The sequence below is a fragment of the Xenopus laevis genome, chromosome 5L (genome assembly GCF_017654675.1).
Source record: "Xenopus laevis strain J_2021 chromosome 5L, Xenopus_laevis_v10.1, whole genome shotgun sequence".
Taxonomy (NCBI): domain Eukaryota; kingdom Metazoa; phylum Chordata; class Amphibia; order Anura; family Pipidae; genus Xenopus; species Xenopus laevis.
Window position 1 is genome coordinate 142,591,536 of NC_054379.1, and position 22,629 is coordinate 142,614,164.

Below are 22,629 nucleotides of genomic sequence, written 5' to 3' on the forward strand. Positions count from 1 at the left end.
CTGGGAGTCCACATCTCTGATGACCTCACCTGGACCACCAACACCGCCTCCATCACCAAAAAGGCTCAGCAGCGTCTTCACTTCCTAAGACGACTGAAACGGGCCAGCCTTCCGCCTCCCACCCTCACAGTGTTCTACAGGGGCACGATAGAGAGCATCCCGACGAGCTGGTACAGTAGTGCCAGCTCTGCTGACCGGAAAAGTCTACAGCGGACTGTCAGTGCAGCTGGCAACATCATTGGAGCGGCTCTTCCATCACTGCAGGACATCTTCCACAAGCGCTGTGTAAGAAAGGAATCCTGCATTGCACTGGACTCCACACACCCCTCACACAGACTGTTCACACTGCTCCCATCCGGCAGACATTAAAGCCCGAACAACCAGGCTGCGTGAAAGCTTTTTTCCACAAACTATCAGACTCCTCAGCTCACTGCCTGCCCTCCCACTACATTCCAGACACACCTGAACTGTGAACTTAACTTTGTGAAATGTTAATTTATTTGCACAATTCTTAAAGGTTTACACATGTATATATCCAATTTCTGCCAATATATTGCACATTTCATGTTTACATATTTATTGTGTATTTTTAAGTGCCTTTTTGTGATATGTACTAGCTGGAGCCATGTCGTCTCGTCTCACTGTATATTCGTATACTGCTGAGATGACAATAAAGTTTACTTTGACTTTGAAATTTTTCTATTCAGACCCTCTCCTTTTCTTTTTTTCATGACAACTTTTATTAGTTTTCAACAATACAATCATTATATTAGTATATAATTGTCTAGACCAGTGCTGTCCAATTTATATCATACAGAGGGCCGGAATTTTTGTAATATATTTGGTGGAGGGCCGATAATGGAAGCCAGAGTTAGCCACTCCCTGTTTTAGACCACACCCACTTTAAACCACACCCGTGTTACCACAAGACCATGCTGACATTAATAGCACACCAAAAAAACAGATGGTTAGTGCTTACTGCAGGGATCAGGGCCGGAACTAGGGGTAGGCAGAGTAGGCGGCTGTCTAGGACGCCATCATTGAGGGGCGCACTTTTAATGGGGGTTTTTTTCTTCATTTTTTCAAGCGTTTATTTAATAATTTGTTTCAGTAATCATGGTCACTCAGTCGGGTGGAATCTCCCTCCTTCACCTTCTCCCTCTTGCCAGCAAGTAATAGTAATAATGGGTGGCAGAGAGCTGGCGGCCTGCTTGGTGTGGCTCGCGCTTGCTGCTCTCAGCCTTTTACAGTTGCACTGAACTGAAGACATTCTTTATATTAATGTGAAAGTGTGAAGTTCCTGCTGGCACAGGCAGGTACAGATTTGGGGGCCATATATTTGCTGTTGCTGCTGGGCACTGGCACAGGTACATAAATACTTGGGGGCAATATGATGTGATCAGATTTATTTTTGGCTGCTGTTGGCACAGGTAAAGATTGGGGGCAATATGATGGCTGCTGGAGGGCTGTATGATGGATGGATGGATGCTGAGCTTGCTGGTACAGGTATGGGGGGGCAGTATAATGGATGGCTATTGGCACAGGTACATGGGGCTGTATTATGGATGGCTACTGGCACAGGTATGGGGGGGCAGTAAAATGGATGGCTCCTGGCACAGGTATGGGGGGCAGTATAATGGATGGCTACTGGCACAGGTACAGGGGGCTGTATTATGGATGGCTGCTGGGCTTGCTGGTACAGGGGGTAGTAATATAAATAAAGAAGTGTTGTACTTTTTTTGCTTTCTTTATTTAAAAACCATCAGGATAAGGAAGGAAATGGTAATGCAGAACAGGGGGCGCTGATTGAAGCAGGGTGCCAAACTACCTTGGCCTGGCACTGGCAGGGATGCCACTCATATTTGAAAAAGTTGTCATATTAAAGGGGAAGGAAACCTAGTTGGCGCAAAAACGCTCCCCCCCTCCGGTGTGTTGCCCACCCTCCCTCCTCCCCCCTGGCCTAGCCGTCCTGCTGGGCAAATGCCCCTAACTTGTTACTTACCCTTCTGCGCAGGTTCAGTCCAGGGAGTTCACAGACGACATCTTCTTCCACGCGATCTTCTTCCTGCTTTGAACAGCGTTTTGGCGCATGCGCAGTAGGAGCATTTCGCCGGTACGGATCTACTGCTCATGCGCCAAAAGTCACGAAGTACTTTTGGCGCATGCGCAGTAGATCGTACCGGCGAAATGCTCCTACTGCTCATGCGCCGGTCAAAGCAGGAAGAAGATTGCGCAGAAGGGTAAGTAACAAGTTAGGGGCCAGGGGGAGGAGGGAGGGTGGGCAACACACGGGGGGGGGGGGGGTTGCGCCAACTAGGTTTCCTTCCCCTTTAAGGCATACCCTTAAATCCATATACCTCCTCCTTCCCTGTGTATAATACAGTACCCCAGCATATGATTAAAGGAGAAGGAAAGCCCCAGGGCGCAAAACCCCTCCCCCCTCCCGTGTATTGCCCCCCCTCCCTCCTCCCCCCTGGCCTACCCCTCCCGCTGGGCAAATGCCCCTAACTTGTTACTCACCCCTCTGCGCAGGTCCTGTCCACGGAGTTCACAGTCGCCATCTTCTCCCACGCGCGTCTTCTTCCTGCTCTGACCGGCGTCTTCTGGCGCATGCGCAGTAGGAACAGGTACCGGTACAGCTCTATTGCGCATGCGCCGAATGTCACGAAGTGAAATCGGAAAACTTCGTGACATTCGGCGCATGCGCAATAGAGCTGTACCGGTACCTGTTCCTACTGCGCATGCGCCAGAAGACGCCGGTCAGAGCAGGAAGAAGACGCGCGTGGGAGAAGATGGCGACTGTGAACTCCGTGGACAGGACCTGCGCAGAGGGGTGAGTAACAAGTTAGGGGCATTTGCCCAGCGGGAGGGGTAGGCCAGGGGGGAGGAGGGAGGGGGGGGCAATACACGGGAGGGGGGGAGGGGTTTTGCGCCCTGGGGCTTTCCTTCTCCTTTAAACACCTTAGGGGCCCCTAACAATAATGTTCAAATGCTAACAAACCCGCAGAACAAATACCAGACTTATGTTCCATAGGGATCATAGGTAAGGCAGAGCATGGCAAAGACAGGGTGCAAAGAGCAAGCAAAGTATGACACACACAGGGAGCATAGGGAAAACAGAACAGAGCAGGAGACAGGAAAATCAGGACCAGTCTAATATGTACTACATACAGTGACACAGTGCTGGGGCCCCATTAGCATTTTGTATAAAGTGTGAACAGGTGAACAATGTGGGCAGTTTCATTCTGGGTCTCAGGTGTGAACAGTACAGGGCTGTGGGGTGTGAACAATAGAGGTGTCACAAGTGTGAACAATACAGGGGGATCATAGGTGTGAACAATACAGGGGATTAGTCTGTATTTGATGTTTAAACAATGCAGGGGCCAGTTCATCTCTGTAGTGACACCTTGTAAACCTTACATATGGTAAGCAGACACAGCAGGCAGACTTGTGTGGAGGAGGGCCACATAAAGGGGGGGGTCTCCAGTTGGACAGCCCTGGTTAACCAAAAGAATATACACACAAAAAAAAGGTAGTAACCTCTATTACATCTGTATGTCTCTCAGGGTAGTTACAATTCATACAATACATATAAACTGTATATAAACTAGATTTTGACCTTAGACATCCAAAGTTTGTGAGCTTGCAAAACAGTTTTTTCCCTCCTAAACTCCTAGGCACCGCTATTTCATATTCTAAATTGCTGGTCACCTCTCTTTGTACTTGGGTAATACTAGGGGCATCTTGTTTTTTCCAATTTCTAGCAATCAAAAGTCTGCAATCGTTAAGCATTACGTCAGAAATTCTAAATAATTGTTTGAAAGTTTTCCGTAAAGATTCAGCAGCATAGCTTCCGGAGACTGTGGGATATTTTGTCATGTTCTCTCTGTAATCTCACATTATGCCAAAATCTCTCTCCTTTTCATATTCCAGCCCCTTATTCAAAGCAATGCATGGTAGGGTAATAAATTACATTTATTGCAAATTGTCTTAGAATATACATCTTTACATCATACTGAAAATTAATTTAAAGATGACAACCCCTTAATTTTAAAGAATGCAGACTTAGTACTACCAATGTCAATGATAGACAGGACATAAAGATACAAAGAGTTACAGACACTGCCCAACAATCACTGGGTCTGCTTTCAGTTCCCTTAAAAGTTAGCATCATTCATTTTTAATGAACACTGAAAAATGCTCACTATATTAAAATCAAATAAATTTATAAAGTATCTCTTCATACCTTATCCAACTCACTTCTTCATGGGAAAGAAATCCATCTAGAAATAAACAAAAGGACAAGATGTTACTAGGAGGAAAGTTACAGTAAAGGGTTTGGAAGTACAGGATTTATTTTAAATGCATCACACTGCATAAATAAGGTGAGTTATTCTCTACGGACCTGTACAAAAAGCATGCTATTGAGCAGGAAAAAAACTTAGCAAGTTGTGTCTGTTTAAAGACTTACTAGCAAATGTGAATCAGGAACCAAAGAAAAATTCTGCTCATGGACAATAGGTCAAACTGAAAATACTAGTGAGCTTTGAGAGAGGCATTGTGGCTGTCAAAATAAAGGGTTAAAAATAATTTACATTTTTACTTTCCCTCAAGCCTCAAACAAACTTAAAAGGGTTGTTTACCCTTGAATTAACTTTTAGTATGATTGATATTCTGTGATTTCAGCAATCTGGTTGCTATGGTCCAAAATGCCCTAGCAACCATGCATTGATCTGAATAAGAGACTGGAATATGAATAGGAGAGGGCCTGAAAAGAAAGACGAGTAATAGAAAGTAGCAATGACTATAAATGTGTAACTTTACAAAGCATTCGATTTTTAGATAGGAGGATCAATGAGCCCTATTTAAAAGTTAGAGTGAGAAAGAGACAGCAAATAATTAAAAAAAACTATAACAAATAAATAATGAAGCCCAAATGAAAAGTTACTTAGAATTGGGCATTCTATAACATATTAAAAGATAACTTAGATGAACCACCCCTTTAAGGTGCACAGACATGTGGAGGCAGAGGTCGCATTTTAGAGGATTGAAACCACTACTAAATTCGCTTTCTCTAAATACAAATCTCATGATATTTATTAAAAAATCCAAAGAAAAAAAGTACCAATGGAAATAAAGCTGAACGATGCTCTAAAAAATACGAATATTTCAAAAAAACTCAAGTTTTTCAGACAATTCCTAGCCAAATAAACTATGAAAACCTAGAAAACTGATTTAAAACGGCCCAATAGGATCACTGCAGCTCCCACTGACTTCTTCAGGACCTCGACAACTTTTACCTGGCAAAGTTTTCTATTTGTGGTTTTTACACTTAATAAACCTCGAATTTTTAGAGCTTTTTGGGGGGGAAAATAGGAAAGCCAGAAGTTTTTAGAGATTTGTGGAAAAAAATTGAAATGTGATTGTTAATTAATGGGCCCCAAGGTGTTGGAAGACATACAGTTTAATTTACTGCTTCAGCACCTTTGACTAGGGAAAGAATGCAGAAACAAAGAGTGATCTCTAAGAAGCAAGCCCAACAATCACCTTGGGTATGGTGTGATTATTGCCCCACAACACGGATATCCGTAACTGGACAGGATAATTACTTGCATATGTCTTGCATACTCCTGGAGGGAACAAACTTAAATTTTTCGTGAAAAAAAAAAAAAACCTTGAATTTTTCAAAACCTCGATGTGGCAAAAAGCCTGAATTCGAAAACCTCTGGCATCTCAAACCTGTCTAGGTTATGTACAAGTCAATAGCAGATAATCCTATCCCAATTTGAAGATAGTGTGGTGTGTAATGGGTTTAGCCCGATAACCAAAAAAATTTGGGGTTTTTCCGTAATAACTTGAAAAAAAAAAAAAAATCAAGCGATTAGGGAGAAAAGTTTTAAAAAAAAGAAAGAAAAAAGTCATACGATTCGTGTTTTCACTCAGTTTTATAGTCTTTCTGAGAACCGATTTTTTCAAATTACTTGATAAATGATAATGATAAATTAGATAAAATTGTGGATAGGAGTTTGGTTGAGCTTTGTTTATTACAATAATGAGATAAAATCGGATTGTAGTAATTACCTCCGTGTTTCTTTCAGAGGGAAAAGTTGGCCATAGAAAATACCAGCAAATGTCCTATAGGCCTTTATTATTATTATGATAACTGGTATATGTGAATGCAAGCTTTGCAATCGTTTTTCCACTTGCTTGTCCCATAGAAGGCGCAGCAATCTATTTTTTAATTGTGTTGCCATCTGGTAATTGTACATTTACTTTGTGGCTTGTATTAATCCCAGTCCCCACTTTCACATGCAGTGTGATGGCTTTATTACAGCATACAGTGCTTTACATGCAGTGGGTGTGTAGACAAATCCTACGCGTTTCGTGCCTCTATACCAGGCACTTTCTCAGGGTACCCATGTCCCTTGACATGATTTGGTCAGCGCTCAGTACGTGAGTAAATTGTCTTTTCTGATACAAGCTTCGGGCGAGTTGCCGAAATTTTGCGAGAGCTTGCGACCAACAACGAGACACCGTGCTGGAGTGGGCTCCGCCATCGGCGCCACGGATTCCCGAGATGCAAATTTACTAACCTTCGAAAATTCACCAGCGACGGCTTTGCTCACATTGCAACACTTTACCAGGTGTAGGTTCACCAGGACAACGCTAATTCACTAAAAACCGAAGTTGCGTCCAGGGCGCAAACGTTGGCGAAGTTGCACTAGCGTTACTGCTCCAAGCAAAGCGAAGTTGCGCTAGCGTTGCCTAATTTGCATACGGAGGGAAGTTAAATTTGAATGGACATATATGTTGCAGCAAATACATTACACTACACAAGCCCAGGAAACCTTAAAAGAAAATAGAGTTGTTACCGTATATACTCGTGTATAAGCCGACCCGTGTATAAGCCGAGGTACCTAATTTACCTAAGAAAACTGGAAAAATTTATTGACTCGTGTATAAGCCTAGGGGCTGATTGAAAATCAATCTGTACCTGCACCCACTGAATAACAATGAAAGGTAGGCCTGCCCACAGTTTAAAAAAAAAAAATTGTAAGCACACCAGTCACAGTAAAATAACTTATAACTCAACCAGGGGCAGAGAGATGGAAAGATGCAGCAACTACATACGAGGCTCCTTCTGCGGCCCCAACAGTGTGCAGGACACGTAAATGTTTACAGTCCGCAGCAAGAGCTTTGAAATTCCTCTGCTTATTTTGGTCACAAACTCTTCTAGGAGAATATGGCCTGGATGGGGGAAGGGGGTCCAATAATCCCATTATTATAAATAAACCCCTGTTTAGCAGTTGGTGCTGCCATGCTGGTTCCTGTAGGGAGAAGATAATCCATATAGAATACAGGGCTAGCAGTGGGTGCTGGGAAATAACACAACACTTTATACAAAAGGGCCCTGGTCCCCACACCCCATTTTGTGAGCCTATGAATATTAATGAAGTGAGGAGTTACTAATGACACACCCAGGTGCTGAAAGTAGGGGTTATTTTCTTTCAAATATACCTCACCTCCCTCTCCCATATATACTCCGTATATACGCCAATCCCTCACCGGATCCCTCACCTCCCTCTCCCATATATACTCCGTATATACGCCAATCCCTCACCTCCCTCCTGGACCTGCTCCGGGCGGCGATCGTGACAGTCAGTCACAGAGTCCTGATGCGCTATGGGAGAGGGAGGTGAGGGATCCGGTGAGGGATTGGCGTATATACGGAGTATATATGGGAGAGGGAGGTGAGGGATCCGGTGAGGGATTGGCGTATATACGGAGTATATATGGGAGAGGGAGGTGAGGGATCCGGTGAGGGATTGGTGTATGACCCGCGTATAAGCCGAGGTCGAGTTTTTCAGCACATTTTGGGTGCTGAAAAACTCGGCTTATACGCGAGTATATACGGTATATTGCCCTACACATGAGCCCAGTGTATCGTTTAGGTGCCATATGTTAGGAAATGTAGGGGGGAAGCCGGTTACCCTCCAAAAAAAAAAATTACCCTCTTATGCAGCCTATCACCCTGAAAAAATGAAAAGACGATAGCTTTTTTTGGGACTTAGAAAATTTTTCAATTTGGAGGAAGTCCTATCTACTGTATTGCACTTCGCCTGGTCTGAGGTGGCGAAGGCAAGTCTGGCGTTCAGTAAAATCTGCATCTTAATAAGCTGGTTTTGCTTCCAATAAGGATTAATTATTTCTTGGTTGGGATCAAGTACAAGCTACTGTTTTATTATTACAGAGAAAAGGGAATCATTTTTAAAAACGTGAATTATTTGCTTATAATGAAGACTACGGGAGACAGCCTTTCCTTAATTTGGAGCTTTCTGGATAACGGGTTTGGATAATGGGTTTCCAGATAACGAATCCCATGCATGTATTACCAAGAGGAAATAAAAAATTGCATCTTATGTTTTTTTTTTTAAAAGCACATCACAAAACTATACGACCGGTGAATTTCATTAGAGTTTTATTTTTAATAAACTGGACAAAACAATTATTAGAAGTACTAGCAGATTTAGGCAGAAACCGGCAACACCCCCAGTGGCAATGCTAACAAAATAAACCATATTAATTTTGTCTGTGCGTATGTATGCGAACACAGTTTAACCTTCTGAACTAGGAGAAAAAGGGAGACGTTGTTTTCAATGGCTAATTCACACAGTTAATTAATAGCAGGCTGCTGCTGCTGCTGCTGGAGAAAAGCAATTTTGTGGTGGATAAGGAAAACCCCACCCATTACACACTGATGGTGTCCATATCCAAAGCTGAACAGATGATATGCTTCATATTACAGCTCCCCTCCCACTAGGGCTGAGTTAACAAAATGTAATTGCTCTTAGGCATCTTAAGTGGGTAGTTGCGATTACCCCAAAATAAATGCAAATCAGGTCACAAGAGGATATCAATCACAGAGGTTTTATCCAGAGAAAGATGTTGCGTTAATAAAGAATACTAAATGGCATTTAAGTTCCCTGGCAATAGCCCCAAATGTAAAGGAACATTAACATACCTTTAAGTTCACTTTTAGTATGTTATAGAATGGCTAATTCTAAGCAACTTTTTAATTGGTCTTGATTATTTATTTTAGATCGTTTTTGAATTATTTGCCTTTTTATTCTGACCCTTTCCAACTTTCAAATAGGGGTAACTGACCCGATCTAAAAACAAATGCTCTGTAAGGCTACACATTTATTTTTTATGACATCTTTCTATTCACATCCTCTCCTATTCATGTTCCAGTCTCTTATTCAAATCAATGCATGGTTGCTAGGGTAATCTGGACCCTAGCAACCAGACTGCTGAACAAGCAAACTGGAGAGCTGCTGAATACAAACTTTAATTATTAACTCAAAAACCACAAATAATAAAAAATTAAGACCAATTGCTGATTGTCTCAGAATGTCACTCTCAATATCATACTAAAAGTTAACTTGAAGGTGAACAACCCCTTTAAGTTGCTGTGCAGCCATTTAAATTGAAGGAGGGCTAAATGACACGTTACAGAACAGGTGAGATTTATAGAAAACAATGGGATTAGTATCCTGTTAGGGTAAGGGCACACGGGCAGATTCGTCACCACGGCGATAAATCTCCTCTTCTTCGGGCGACAATCTCCCCGAACTACATTCATGCCGGCTATAATGAAAACTCTACAGTTGGATGGCACTTACGGCGCTTTGTTTTTCGAAGACACCCGAAGTTTCCTCGTGAGGCAACTTTGGGCGACTTTGGAAAACGAATCGCCCAGAGTGCCATCCCACTGGCGATTTTTCATTATAGTTGGCGGGAAGGTAGGGGAAGGCAGTTCGGGGAGATGGTCGCCCCGAAGAAGAGGCGATTTGTTGCCGGGTCAACTAATGTCCCCGAATCTGCCCTTACCCTTAGAACTCAACCCATTGTATTCTACAGAGCTTATCTGTTATCTGCTGTTTAGCCCTATTTCAACTTGAATGGTTAACCCCAATGTTACAAAGCAACACCACACAGAAATGTCTTATTAACTCTCCATGCAACTGTCATTTAGATGAAAGGTGGTTTTGGGGTTGAAATACACATTTTATAGGCTGAAAATCACGTGCCATGTACAGTGACCCTAAACCTCACTGGCAGCTGTAACTAATCTCATTGTGACATAAACTTGAATAAGTTGTAATGGACATTCCTACACACAAAGCAAACTGACAAAAATAGCATGCTTTGAGCTAAAGTATGCCACATGCACACGTGGAATTCAGCATGCAGTTATGCGGTTTATGTCAATATTTCAAGAACTATTTTACTTTCCACTCAATGCCATGGGTACAGACATACAGGGAAGAATGACATTAGCAAAGAACTAGGGGCAGATTCACTAACCGGCGAAAATTTGCCAGTGACGGCTTCACACCCATCGATACACTTCGCAAGGAGAAAATTCGCTCAAACAACGCTAATTTACTGAAATGCAAAGTTAGTCGCTTCGCCGTTTAGTAATTCTGCCCCTAAATCTCCACCACCACAGCAGCTACTACTGCCTCTCCACTGTCAAACCCTTCACTAATGCAAAGTTGCTTCCTGAATCAATTGTAAATAGTAATTGCTTATAAATGGTCCCCAATCTAGGTCCTCCATACATCTTACCTCCCATCAAACTTAAGAGGTCTATCCAAATCCTTTTTAATGACTCTCAACTAAACCTCCCTTCTACAATATTCCATGTAACACTTCAATTACTATTGCTGCTACTAAAAAGTTGTGTGTATCTAGCACCACCCTGGACTATTCTGCAAGACTGCAACTTACCCATAACCTGTTACTTTTACAGTTTGTCTTTGATTTTGGGAGAACACAAACTGTGTGAAAAGATCAAAGCCGTGTACATTGCTGCTGAATAAATTGCCAATATATTAGGCAACTTATTAGCCAAGTTACACATATAAAAAATGAATGGCACCAGCTTGTCCATAGGATTATTTGTTAAAGAAACAGTAACAACAAAAACTGAAAGTGTATCAAAGTAATTACAATATAATGTACTGTTGCTCTGCACTTGTAAAAGCTGTGAGGTTGCTTCAGAAACACTACTATAGGTTATATAAACAAGCTGCTGTGTAGCCATGAGGGCAGCCATTCACACTGGGGAAAAAAGCACAGGTTACATAGCAGATAACAGACATTGTATTGGATAGGTCTTATCTGTTATGTGCTATGTAACCTGTGTCTATTCTCTTTTCTTCATCTTTGAATGCTGGCTACACAGCAGCTTGTTTATATAAACTATTGTAGTCTTTCTGAAGCAAACACACAGTGCATGCTTTAACAGTAATTTATGGTGGTTATTTATCACACACAATTCGAATGGTTTCTAATTTAAAAAAAAACTCTAATGGGAAAAACTAGAATCAGCGAGTTTGAGGTTAACAACCGAAAAAATCTCAAAAGTTTTCAGCACAAAAAAAAACAAAAAAAAAACTCACTGAACCTGTTTTCAGGTCATACCCTCCAAAAATAACTAGAACATCGTGAAGGCTATGAACATCTTCAAATTATTCAAGGGACCTCTGCCATTGACTCCTTCATGACCTCGACAGGTTTTAGATGTTGTATTTTCGGATTCAAGCTATTTTCAAGGTTAGGGTATAATAAATCTTGAAAAAATGTAGTTTTTTAACCCAAAAATGTGAGTTTTGACCAAAAAATCAATTTGAAAACTCGAATTTCTGTGGAAAACAACTCAAACCTTAATAAATCTGCCCCTATATGTTCATTGCTTAAAGGAGAAGGAAAGTCTGTTTGCACTTGGGGGTGCCAAATATTAGGCACCCCCAAGTGATTGTATTGACTTACCTGAAACCCCGGGCAGTGCTCCTATCAGCAGAAAACCCTGGCCCGGGGTTTTTCTAGCGAGCATCACAGAGAGATCTTCTTCTTTCTTCAAATTTCCCCTGGCAAACGCATGCGCAGTAGAACCAAATAGCCGACTTTTTAGTTAAAGTTCGGCTTTTTGTTTATACTGCTTGATCAAGCTTGATAAAGGGCTGGAAAAGCTCGAAACGTCGCTCGAAACCAATTTTTTCACCATAATCGGAGTGCTGCTGAAGTATTTTCTTGTAGGTAAGTCAATATAATTACTTGGGGGGTGCCTAACATTTGGCACACCCAAGTGCAAACAGACTTTCATTCTTGTTTAAAGGAAAACTATACCCCCCAAACAATGTAGGTCTCTATAAAAAGATGTTGCATAAAACAGCGCATATGTAAAATCCTGCTTCATGTAAATAAGCCATTTTCATAATAATACACTTTTCTAGTAGTATGTGCCATTGGGTAATCATAAATAGAAAATTGCCATTTTAAAAAATAAGGGCCGCCCCCTGGGATCGTAGGATTCACTGTACTCACAACCATACCAACAAACCATACATGTTAGGTCACATGAGCCAATTAACAGACAGAGTTCTGTCTTTTGCTTCCACACTTCTTCCTGTTACAGTTAGAGTTGTAGTATTTCTGGTCAGGTGATCTCTGAGGCAGCACAGAGACCATCACAAAATGGTGGTTCAAGGCAAGAGATGTAAAAGGGCAATATTTACTTAAATATATATTCCAGTTTGGTAAGATTCTTTAATATGCCACTTAATTTGATATGAACTATCTGTTGCTTAAGTGTTCATTTTGGGGGTATAGTTTTCCTTTAAGAAAAACTTTCATTTTTTGGTGTTACTGTTCCTTTAAACCCTCACATTAAGGCTTAACAGGTAGTAAATGGTGTTCTGCCTTGGGCACACATTTGTGTACAGTAGCCACAACGTTACAGGACACAGTGCATAGGTCTACACACAAATCATTTATACTTCTGGCAACCAAATAACTTGTCTTCATTTTGTTTCACGGCTCTGTAGGAAGAGACACAGACAGCAGGAAGTCTACATTGTGAATAGTTTCTTTTTAAAAGCAGAGGGATTAGTGCAACTTCCACCAAATGTTCAAAGTACAGTATAACACTTACACGGTTTCTCCTTCTTGGAGGAGTTATCGTGTGTAATGCTTTTTAGTGGCTTAATTAGAGAACTTCCTTCCGACTCCCACACTGGTCAATTTCAGCACTTTCTGGGCATTTTCATTCTTGCCGTTTTCATAAGACTTAAGGGGGAAGGAGGGGGGGAGAAAAGAAAAAGTACAAACGACTGCTCCTAGAAATTGGATCTAATTTTTAACCGAGGTCAGAGGTAGTCTCTGAGAAAATGTAAAATGCTTGGTTTGTCAAAAACTCAGAAAACTTCTGAACAAAGCATTAGGCAATGAATATCCTTCTTGTATTTATACAGTTTGAATAAAATCGGAATTTCCAATTTGATTTGGAATTTACGATGAAAAACATGTTATTTTTTTTTCTACCAGTATTTTCCCTTTTGCTTTAAATTTAAATGTGTTTGACTCATTTCAAATAAGTTTGATTTTTTTTTCAAGGAATGTGTTATTTTTCTTTTTCCTTATTTGACTCACTTCCTCTGAAAAGTCCAGATCAATGTCGGCCTTCCTTTCCTGCTACATGAAAGTTTTGATCTTTGTGGGGGTTTTGCACTTTCTGGGCAATGCAAATTTTCTGCACCCTCACATCGGCATGAGTCCGCCAACATTCAGCCTGATACAGACTCATTAAAGGGGTGGTTCTTCTTTATAGGAAAAATAAAAAAAATTCAAAACACATCAGTTAATAGTGCTGCTCCAGCAGACTTCTGCACTGAAATCAATTACTCAAAAGAACAAACAGATTTTTTTTATATATTTAATTCTGAAATCTGACATGGGGCTAGACATATTGTCAGTTTCCCTGCTGCCCCCAGTCACGTGACTTGTGCTCTGATAAACTACAGTCACACTTTTTGACTCACACTCATACTGCAAGTTTGAGTGATATCACCCCTCCCAGCCTAACAACAGAGCAATGGTAAGGTAACCAGATAGCAGCTCCCTAACACAAGGTAACAGCTCCCTGGTAGATCTAAGAACAGCACTCAGTAGTAAAACTCAGGTCCCACTGCGACACATTTAGTTACATTGAATAGGAGAAACGAAAGCTTGCCAGAAAGCAGTTCCATCCTAAAGCGCTGGTTCTTTCTGAAAGCACATGATCAGGCAAAATGACCTGAGATGGCGCCTACACACCAATACTACAACTAAAAAAATACACTTGCTGGTTAAGGAATGAAATTCATTCAGATAAATGCATGGTTGCTAGGGTAATTTGGACCTTAGCAACCAGATTGCTGAAACTGCAAACAGGAGAACTGCTGAATAAAAAGATAAATAAGTCAAAAACCACAAATAATAAAAAATGAAAACCAATTGCAATTGCAAAAAGAATGTCACTCTCTACATCATACTAACAGTTAATTTAAAGGTGAAAACCCCTTTAAAGCAACAAAGCTAAAGAAACAAATGGATGGTGGGGAAAGGCAAAATGGTACCAACCAGAGCTGTATTTAGCACTCAAAATGTCAGTGGGGATAACAGACCTTGGGAAGGGGTTTTATTAGTTTGTAGTCGGAAATGGTGCCTATAATAAAAGTGGGATAATAGTGAGAAGGGACTGTGACATAGCAGGTATAGTAGGGAGAGATGATGCCTATAGTAGCAGTGGAATAATAGTCTTTGGAAAGGGAGTGTGACTGTGGGATATTAGCAAGTATAGAAGAGAGAGATGGTGTCTATAGTAACAGTGGATAATAGTCTCTGCGAAGGGACTGTGGCTGTGGGATATTAGCAGGTATAGAAGGGAAAGATGGTGTCTATAGTAGCAGTGGGATAATAGTCTCTGGGAAGGGAGTGTGACTGTGGGAGAGCAGGTATAGTAGGGAGAGATGGTGCCTATAGTAACAGTGGGATAATAGTCTCTGGGAAGGGAGTGTGACTGTGGGATATTAGCAGGTATAGTAGGGAGAGATGGTGCCTATAGTAACAGTGGATAATAGTCTCTGGGAAAGGAGTGTGACTGTGGGATAGCAGGTATAGTAGGGAGAGATGGTGCCTATAATAGCAGTGGGGATAATAGTCTCTGGGAAGGGACACTGGGGTATATTTATCAAAGAGTGAAGTTAATAGTGAAGTTCCGCCACTAGAGTGAAATTCCGCCACTCTCCATTCATTTCTATGGGATTTTTATAGGCGTATTTATCAAAGGGTGAACTTTCACCAATTGATAAATACGCCTTTTAAAATCCCATAGAAATGAATGGAGAGCTGTGGAATTTCACTCTAGTGGCGGAACTTCACTCTTTGATAAATTTACCCCTATGACTGTGGGATAGCAAGTATAGTAGAGAGAGATGGTGTCTATAGTAACAGTGGATAATAGTCTCTGGGAAGGGAGTGTGACTGTGGGATTGCAGGTATAGTAGAGAGAGATGGTGTCTATAGTAACAGTGGATAATAGTCTCTGGGAAGGGAGTGTGACTGTGGGATAGCAGGTATAGTAGGGAGAGATGGTGCCTATAGTAACAGTGGGATAATAGTCTCTGGGAAGAGTCTGTGACTGTCAGATATTAGCAGGTATAGTAGGGAGAGATGGTGCCTATAGTAGCAGTGGGATAATAGTCACAGTGTATTTAGAATAAAAAAAAGGCAGCTCAACCTGTGAATTTTGATAAAACAAACCAAAAAAAAAAAAATGGCTGACTTGCCCCTTTTAGATTTTTCCACTTGTTCTATATGTGTTACCCCCCACTGGAAAATATGCAGCTCCCACAATTCCCAAAAGATTAAATAAAAGTAAGCCTGCAAAAATCTCAGCTGGAGAGAAGCCCTTGCCAACAGCTTTGCAAATACATTTATTCTTTTCTTCAGTCTCCTCCAGTGATGGAAAATTATCCTTTTGAAACCAAGAGGATTTGACAACATCATTTTCCCCATATTAAAAATGAAACAAGTTGAAACAGCGTGACATCAAATTCCAAGAGATCTATGAGAGTTTTACTAACTTGCATGTACGACTGCACTTCATTACCAAGTGATAACTACTGAATGGAAACATATAATGAACATGGGAATGTATCACTGTTTTACTCGGCTAGTAAAGCCATCAAAAATATATATTGTGTAGCATGAAGGCTGACTTGTGAATGGGCCAAGCAGCATATCTCAGAGAATGTGGAGATGTTTTAGGCAAAAAAGAACAGGTGTGAAAGAAAATATTCCATTTAGAGAAAAAATTTAAAATGAATTACACCTTAGAAATATCCATCACATAAGGAGACACTTTTTTAATGCCGATATCTTATGACCTATAGAAAAGCAGTCAGCCTTTCTCCTGAAGCCTTTATATGGACAAGGAACTCCTAGGTGACTATTCTGGTAAAATTTCATTTTTTCTTCACCTTGAATTGGTCTGGACTTTTTTGTTGTATATATAATTTGTCCATGTAAGTGGACTAAGTCACGGACGGGTTAAGTGCTCCACTCTACTTTTGTACAGAGATATATATATATATCTATATATATCTATATATCTATATATATATATCTATATATCTATATATCTATATATATATATATGTATGTAAACATTCTGTAGCGACGTTTCGAGCCAAGTTTGGATCTTTCTCAAGCCATGTGGACAATGGTATCCATTGTTACTATTGTCCACATGGCTTGAGAAAGAGCCAAACTTGGCTCGAAACGTCGCTACAGAATGTTTACATATATGGTGATGTATTCGATTTTCACAATATAATTCTTCTGCATTAAGTTGTGAGTGCTGTCCATTTCTTGATACTACATATTGAGGGAAGACCGGAAACCTCGCTTTGGACTTGCACCACGCACGCACACACACACACACACACAGAGATTGAGACGTGAGTGCTGTTGCTGAACTACAAAAAGGTATATATATATATATATATATATATATATATATATATATATATATATATATATATATATATATATATATATATATTTATTTATATAGATGTGGGGTGGTCTGTAAAACTTCTATTTCACGATACCCGTGAGTGCTCCTAATTACATTTATACACGCTCTTTTTGAGGAGCACCCGGGAGGGGGGGCTAGCTCCTTTTACCTAGAAGATGTATTCGAGCTCACTCTACTAATATCACCCGACATCATGTGCACTGTACTTTTGCGCAAAAGGCAGTTATTTTGTTAGATTTTGTTAGTACTGGAATCAGTTATTTGAGTGAGCTCTAATACATCAGCTAGGAAAGGGAGCCCCCCTATAAGATATATTGAATCTAACTGTCAATGAATATCGGACGCTCAACTCCTGCATGAAAACAGAATGAAGAGAAACAGATACTGAGAGAGGAATAGTAAAGATAAACTTGATTATTTCAGAAACTATACAGACTTTTTTTATTGATAAACTTGATTATTTCAGAAACTATACAGACTTTTTTATTGATTGCATTTAGAAAAATTCTTATTTCAGTGTGGAGAAGCCCGCTGGCTAGAATGTAAATCGTCGGCAGGATGGCACTCAGATTGCTTGTAGTCGTGAGACAACTTTGGGCAAAAATGGAAAATGAAGCGTTCCAAGTGCCATCCCCCCGGCATTTTACATTCTAGCCGGAGATTAGGGGAGATTAGACGCCTGAAGAAGAAGCGATTTGTCACTGGGCGACTAATTTCCCTAAATAGTGTGTCTCTGTCCTAACACATTCACAAGAATACCAGGAACCAATATTCCTTTAGTGTTTCACCTGTCAGGCAAAAGGGTAAACACATAAAAGAGAGTCAAGTGTCAGTATATCTTTTTACCATAGTTTGCTCTTGAGTGTATATTTAAGCGATACTGAAACAGTCCCATTACAGACAGGAATAATGCCATTTGCTGTAAACTGAAATCTGATCAGGTTAAACAAGATAGCTTCTTGCTTTGTCATGTGTAAATATCTGTCAAAGTATTTAAAAATAAACCAGAAGTCTATCAGAAGACTAGATCCTGTAGAACACAAATGTATTAAAGGGGTTGTTCACCTTTGAACTAACTTCTAGTATGACGTAGAGAGTGATACACTGAGGCAATTTGCAATTGGTTTTCATTTTTTATTATTTGTTGTTTTTAAGTTATTTAGCTTTTTATTCATCAGCTCTCCAGTTGGCAATTTCTTTTCAGCAATCTGGTTGCTAGAGATTCAAATTACCCTAGCAACCATACATTAATTTAAATAAGAGACTGGAACATGACTAGGATAGGTCCTCAATAGAAAGATGAGCAATACATATATAAGGTGAATTAGTAATTAATACAGAAACCAGTGCAACTAGCATGAGAATCTAATAATCAGTCCTGTAGCATAATCTTATATTAAAGACCAATCTCATTTTCTGCTTGATAATTTGTGACGACCCCTAAGCTTAGCTTCTCAACAGCTGCTCAGAGCCCACAGACACTTCTCCTTTAAAGGGGTTAACCTTCCATTACTTATTTCATTTTATTTGTTTTCAGATAGTTCCCCCGAAATAAAGACTTTTTGTGACTGTTTTTCTAATATTGAAGTTTAAACATTTATGGAAAAACTTTCACATAGCTAACAGACTGCAGTTTTAGGATCAGTCACATGACAAGTGGAAGTATTTGATGATCATTGTCTGGCCTTTCTCTTGCTGTCTCTTATTACATCTTTTTTGGCTTAAAATACATTATATTACCCTTATACCGCAAAAATCATATGTATGGATTCATTAAAGGAGAAGGTTTTTTATTGCCAATATATTAGCCACAATAGTGCAAGGTATAAAAGTATTTATTCTGCAGAATGCTTTACCGTACCCGAGTAAACAGCTCTAGAAGCTCTTCGTTTCTTTAGGATAGCTGCAGCAGGTGCCCTATTAGCTTGGTGTGACATCACGTCCTGCCTGAGTCTCTCTCTGCTCACTCATAGTTCTGGGCTAAGATTACAGCAGGGAGAGGAGGAGGGAGGAAGAGAGGAGCAAACTGAGCATGCTCAAGCCCTAGCCCTGGAGGTTTAAGCTGAAAACAGGAAGTCTGATACAGAAGCCCATGTGTACACAATAGAAAGAAAGAAATGTGGCGTTTCTTTTGACAGAGGACTCAGAGTAACATTACTTTGAGGGTTTACTGGTGTATTTATATAGATCTTTCTGATAAAGCTTACTTAACTTTAGCCTTTCCTTCTCCTTTAAAGTGCATTTACAATAATCTGCCAGTTTCCATGGTCAAAATATACAAGGTTTTAAGCAAGCTGTAACGACACCCCTCCTCTAACACTTCCTTTATGAAGTGCTTTCTGCTGTGTAATTCAGTTGCGCTGCAATACTGCTTCCTGCTTCATGCAACCACAAAGGCTGCTGCGTCCGTCAATAAATGACTCCCTGTGGGAAACCGCTCTTTGCAAAAATCTTTTATTAAGTGACATTGAATGGGTAAAAATGACTGAACAGTCATTGATCTGTCCGGAATACGAGTCCTATGGCCCCGCTCCTTCTTAGACCCATGATTCTGAGCCACTTGGCCAGAGAGGAGGCGGCATGGCGCTTCCACTTGGGTAAGAACCAATGAATGGACTGTAACTGATGAATACATTGCCTTAAATGACGGGGGCAATGTTATTTAATTTCAGCACACCTATGCTGCCTAATCAGACACCAGGGCAACAAAGAAGGAGAACAGGCGCTGACCCATTCATTTAACAGTAACACCAAAAACTGAAAGGGGTATAATGGAATTAAAATATAAAGTACTGCTGCCCTGGTAAAACTGGTGTATTTGCTTCAGATCTACATTTCTACAACTATAATTTATATAAACAAGCTGCTGTGTAGCCATATGGGCGGCCAATTAAGCTCAGGATACACAGTAGATAACAGAAACATTCAGAAGAATCCCATTGTATACTACTGGGCTTTTCTGCTTTCTGTTGTGTATCCTGTGCCTTTTCTCCTTGTTCAGCTTTGAATGGCTGCCCCCATGGCTACACATAAACTATAGTAGTTTTTCTGAAGCAAAAAACACCAGTTTTACCAGCACAAGACAACAGTACATATATTTTCAATATATCAAAAACACTTTCATTTTTTGGTATTACATTACCTTTAAGTAGGAAAACCAAAAAATGAATCAACTTTACAAACAAATTAAATTGAATTAACGTTTAGTATGATGTAGAGAATGATATTCTGAGGCAACTTGCAATTTTCAATTTTTTTATGTTTTTTGATGTATTTCGCTTTTTTTTTCAGCAGCTCTCCAGTTTGCAGTTTCAGCAATCTGGTTGCTAGGGTCAAAATGACAATAGCAACCATGCACTGTTTGGAAAAAAAGAGACTGGAATATGAATAGAAGAGTTGAGTAATAAAAAGTAGCGATAACAATAAACTTGTAGCCTAAAGGTGGTCCTTTAGACCAATTCGGCAATTAATCTGCCCGTGTATGGGGGCTTCAGACCGGTCTTCCTGATCGATATCTGCCCATGATATCGATCGGAAAGGTTTCATTTTTCCACCGACCGCCCAATGCTCCTCGTTGTAATCCGATCGTTCGGCCCTAGGGCCGAATGTTTGGATTACTCCGATATAACCCTGACATTGGTGGGCATACTGGGGAAAGATCCTCTCATTTGGCGATGTCGACAGACAAGCGGATGTATGTCCAGCTTTACAGAGCATTCGTTTTTTTAGATGGGGTCAGTGACCCCGATTTGAAAGTCAGGAAAAGAAGGCAAAGTAAAAAAGGCCAATTGAAAAGTCGCTTAGAATTAGCCTTAGCCATTCTAGAACATACTAAACGTTAACTCAAAGGTGAACCACCCTATTAAGGCATTCTTCTGTATTAAAACTGTAAACGTTATAGGAATGAATGGCACGCAAGAGCAATGGCACATGGGCAAGTCCACATGATTGTACTAAAATCTTTGACAGCATGACAACTCACCTACTACCGGTTTCCTACAAGCAGTAGTACACAAGGGCCGGAGAATTCAACAGCATTTTTAGTATATGTTCTTCTAGGAAAGGGGGAGTGAATGGGACTGTGAGAGTTTAAATCAACAACAGCTTCAAACCCACAAACTTGGCATCCCATGGGTGTCATGTACAGTAAGTGAATGCAGGGTTACAAAAATGCCAACAACTAAACTAAAAGCATTCGACTAGGCTTCAGATGGCCTCCTGCACCACCAATTGGTGATGCTTCAGTTCACATCCTTCCGAATTTCATTAATTTATGCTTAGCTAGGGATCGATGGGCGCTTGCATGACGCGGGCCTATAAGGGACAACAGCGCGAGTGATCTCTATCATAAAATGCAGGTAACGCATTAGAGAACAGGCTTGTTGCTTCTTCATAACTGGGATTCCAAACGTGCAACCCTGCAGTTACTTAAAGGGCCAGTACACCACTTGCTTAAGATGAATACATTTTGCAGCCACTCCATGTTTGTAACTTCCTGGTTCTTGCAAGGTAAATAATATAATTATGGGGCTACACCCTCTACCCATCTCAGACATCTGCTTAAAATAACCCTGAAAAGAGCCACAAAAATAGTGTGAAGGGAGGGAGTTGTTTACACAGAGCTCATTACCATATATAATATAGTTTTTTTTTAATGCAAATGATAGAATGTAGTTTGAGCAGAGTTTCTACAAGGGGAGTGTTAAAGTGAACACTGTCTCTTTAACTCTACACTAATATCAAAGTGCTAGAGCTGTGGTTCAGCAACAGCCCGGGTGTATAGACGCTGAGCCGGGTTACCCAGCTAAAGTGCTGCTAGCTGAGAATGCTGGGAATAGTAGCATGTAAGAGCTTGGAGGGAAGCGAGTGTGACATTCCAGGTCTCCACAGACAATCATGTGAATGATCCTCAGCTCCCCAGCAGCAGGCCTCTCCCTTTCCCACGACCCCCTCCCTCCCCTCCATACAGCCCACTGTAACTTCCTCTCACAACGCCCTGACAGCCCGAGGCAGCTCACCTGAGAGAAGCAGCGCAGCAGGGTATAGAAAGCGCGCGTCCAGAGCCTGCCACCATGAGCCCCAGCACAGATCTCAGCCACACGGTCCTCACAGAGATTCCAACCGCCTCGAGCTTCCACCTCTCCGGCCAGGCATCAGAAACCACCTAGCTCCGCCTACCAGCCCTGGTCACGCCCACGTACAAGAACCGCTGCTCCTTTCCTTGCCACAACCAAAGCGTCGTCATACTTCACTCTGCGGCCACGCCCACTACAAAGAAAAAATGTACTGACGGCATACTTGCACCTCAGCGCATGCGCAGCTTTCCTGCTGTACTACTGGAAAATTGTTGCCGTATGATATTGTGCTTCGCCCGCGGCGCTTTTATTTTCAGCCTAGAAATCACAAGGAAAGACAAAGACCTGTGAGGCACGGCTGGAGAAACTACACATGAGCCTATTTGGTAGTGACATTTATCATCTGGCCATTTTATATTACTATATTATTCTTACTTGACAAATTCACTGACGTCAGGAGCTGAGGGACGTGCGCATGCGTAGAATTTAGAAATGGCATATTAAAATACTTCAGGGAGGGCTGCGGGAGCTCGTGTTTCACTCGTATGTCACCATATAGATTGTTATTATAGCTCAGGGCATGGAGGACTCAGCTGCCTGATGTGTCTGTGAGGTAAAAATAGTGTA

The 22,629-nt window shown here is 41.0% G+C and overlaps 1 protein-coding gene across 1 annotated transcript in view; it reads right to left on the reverse strand.

Annotated features, from left to right (window-relative positions):
- nck1.L (NCK adaptor protein 1 L homeolog) overlaps positions 1-22,118 on the reverse strand; it is a 66,939-nt gene extending 44,821 nt beyond the window's left edge. Inside the window, exons 1-2 of the mRNA XM_018261783.2 lie at positions 21,946-22,118; positions 4,247-4,283 (exon numbers count right to left, since the gene is read on the reverse strand). The gene's annotated coding sequence lies outside the window, so the exon portion shown is untranslated. The remainder of the gene's footprint in view (positions 1-4,246; positions 4,284-21,945) is intronic.
- Between the last annotated feature and the right edge of the window lie 511 nt (positions 22,119-22,629).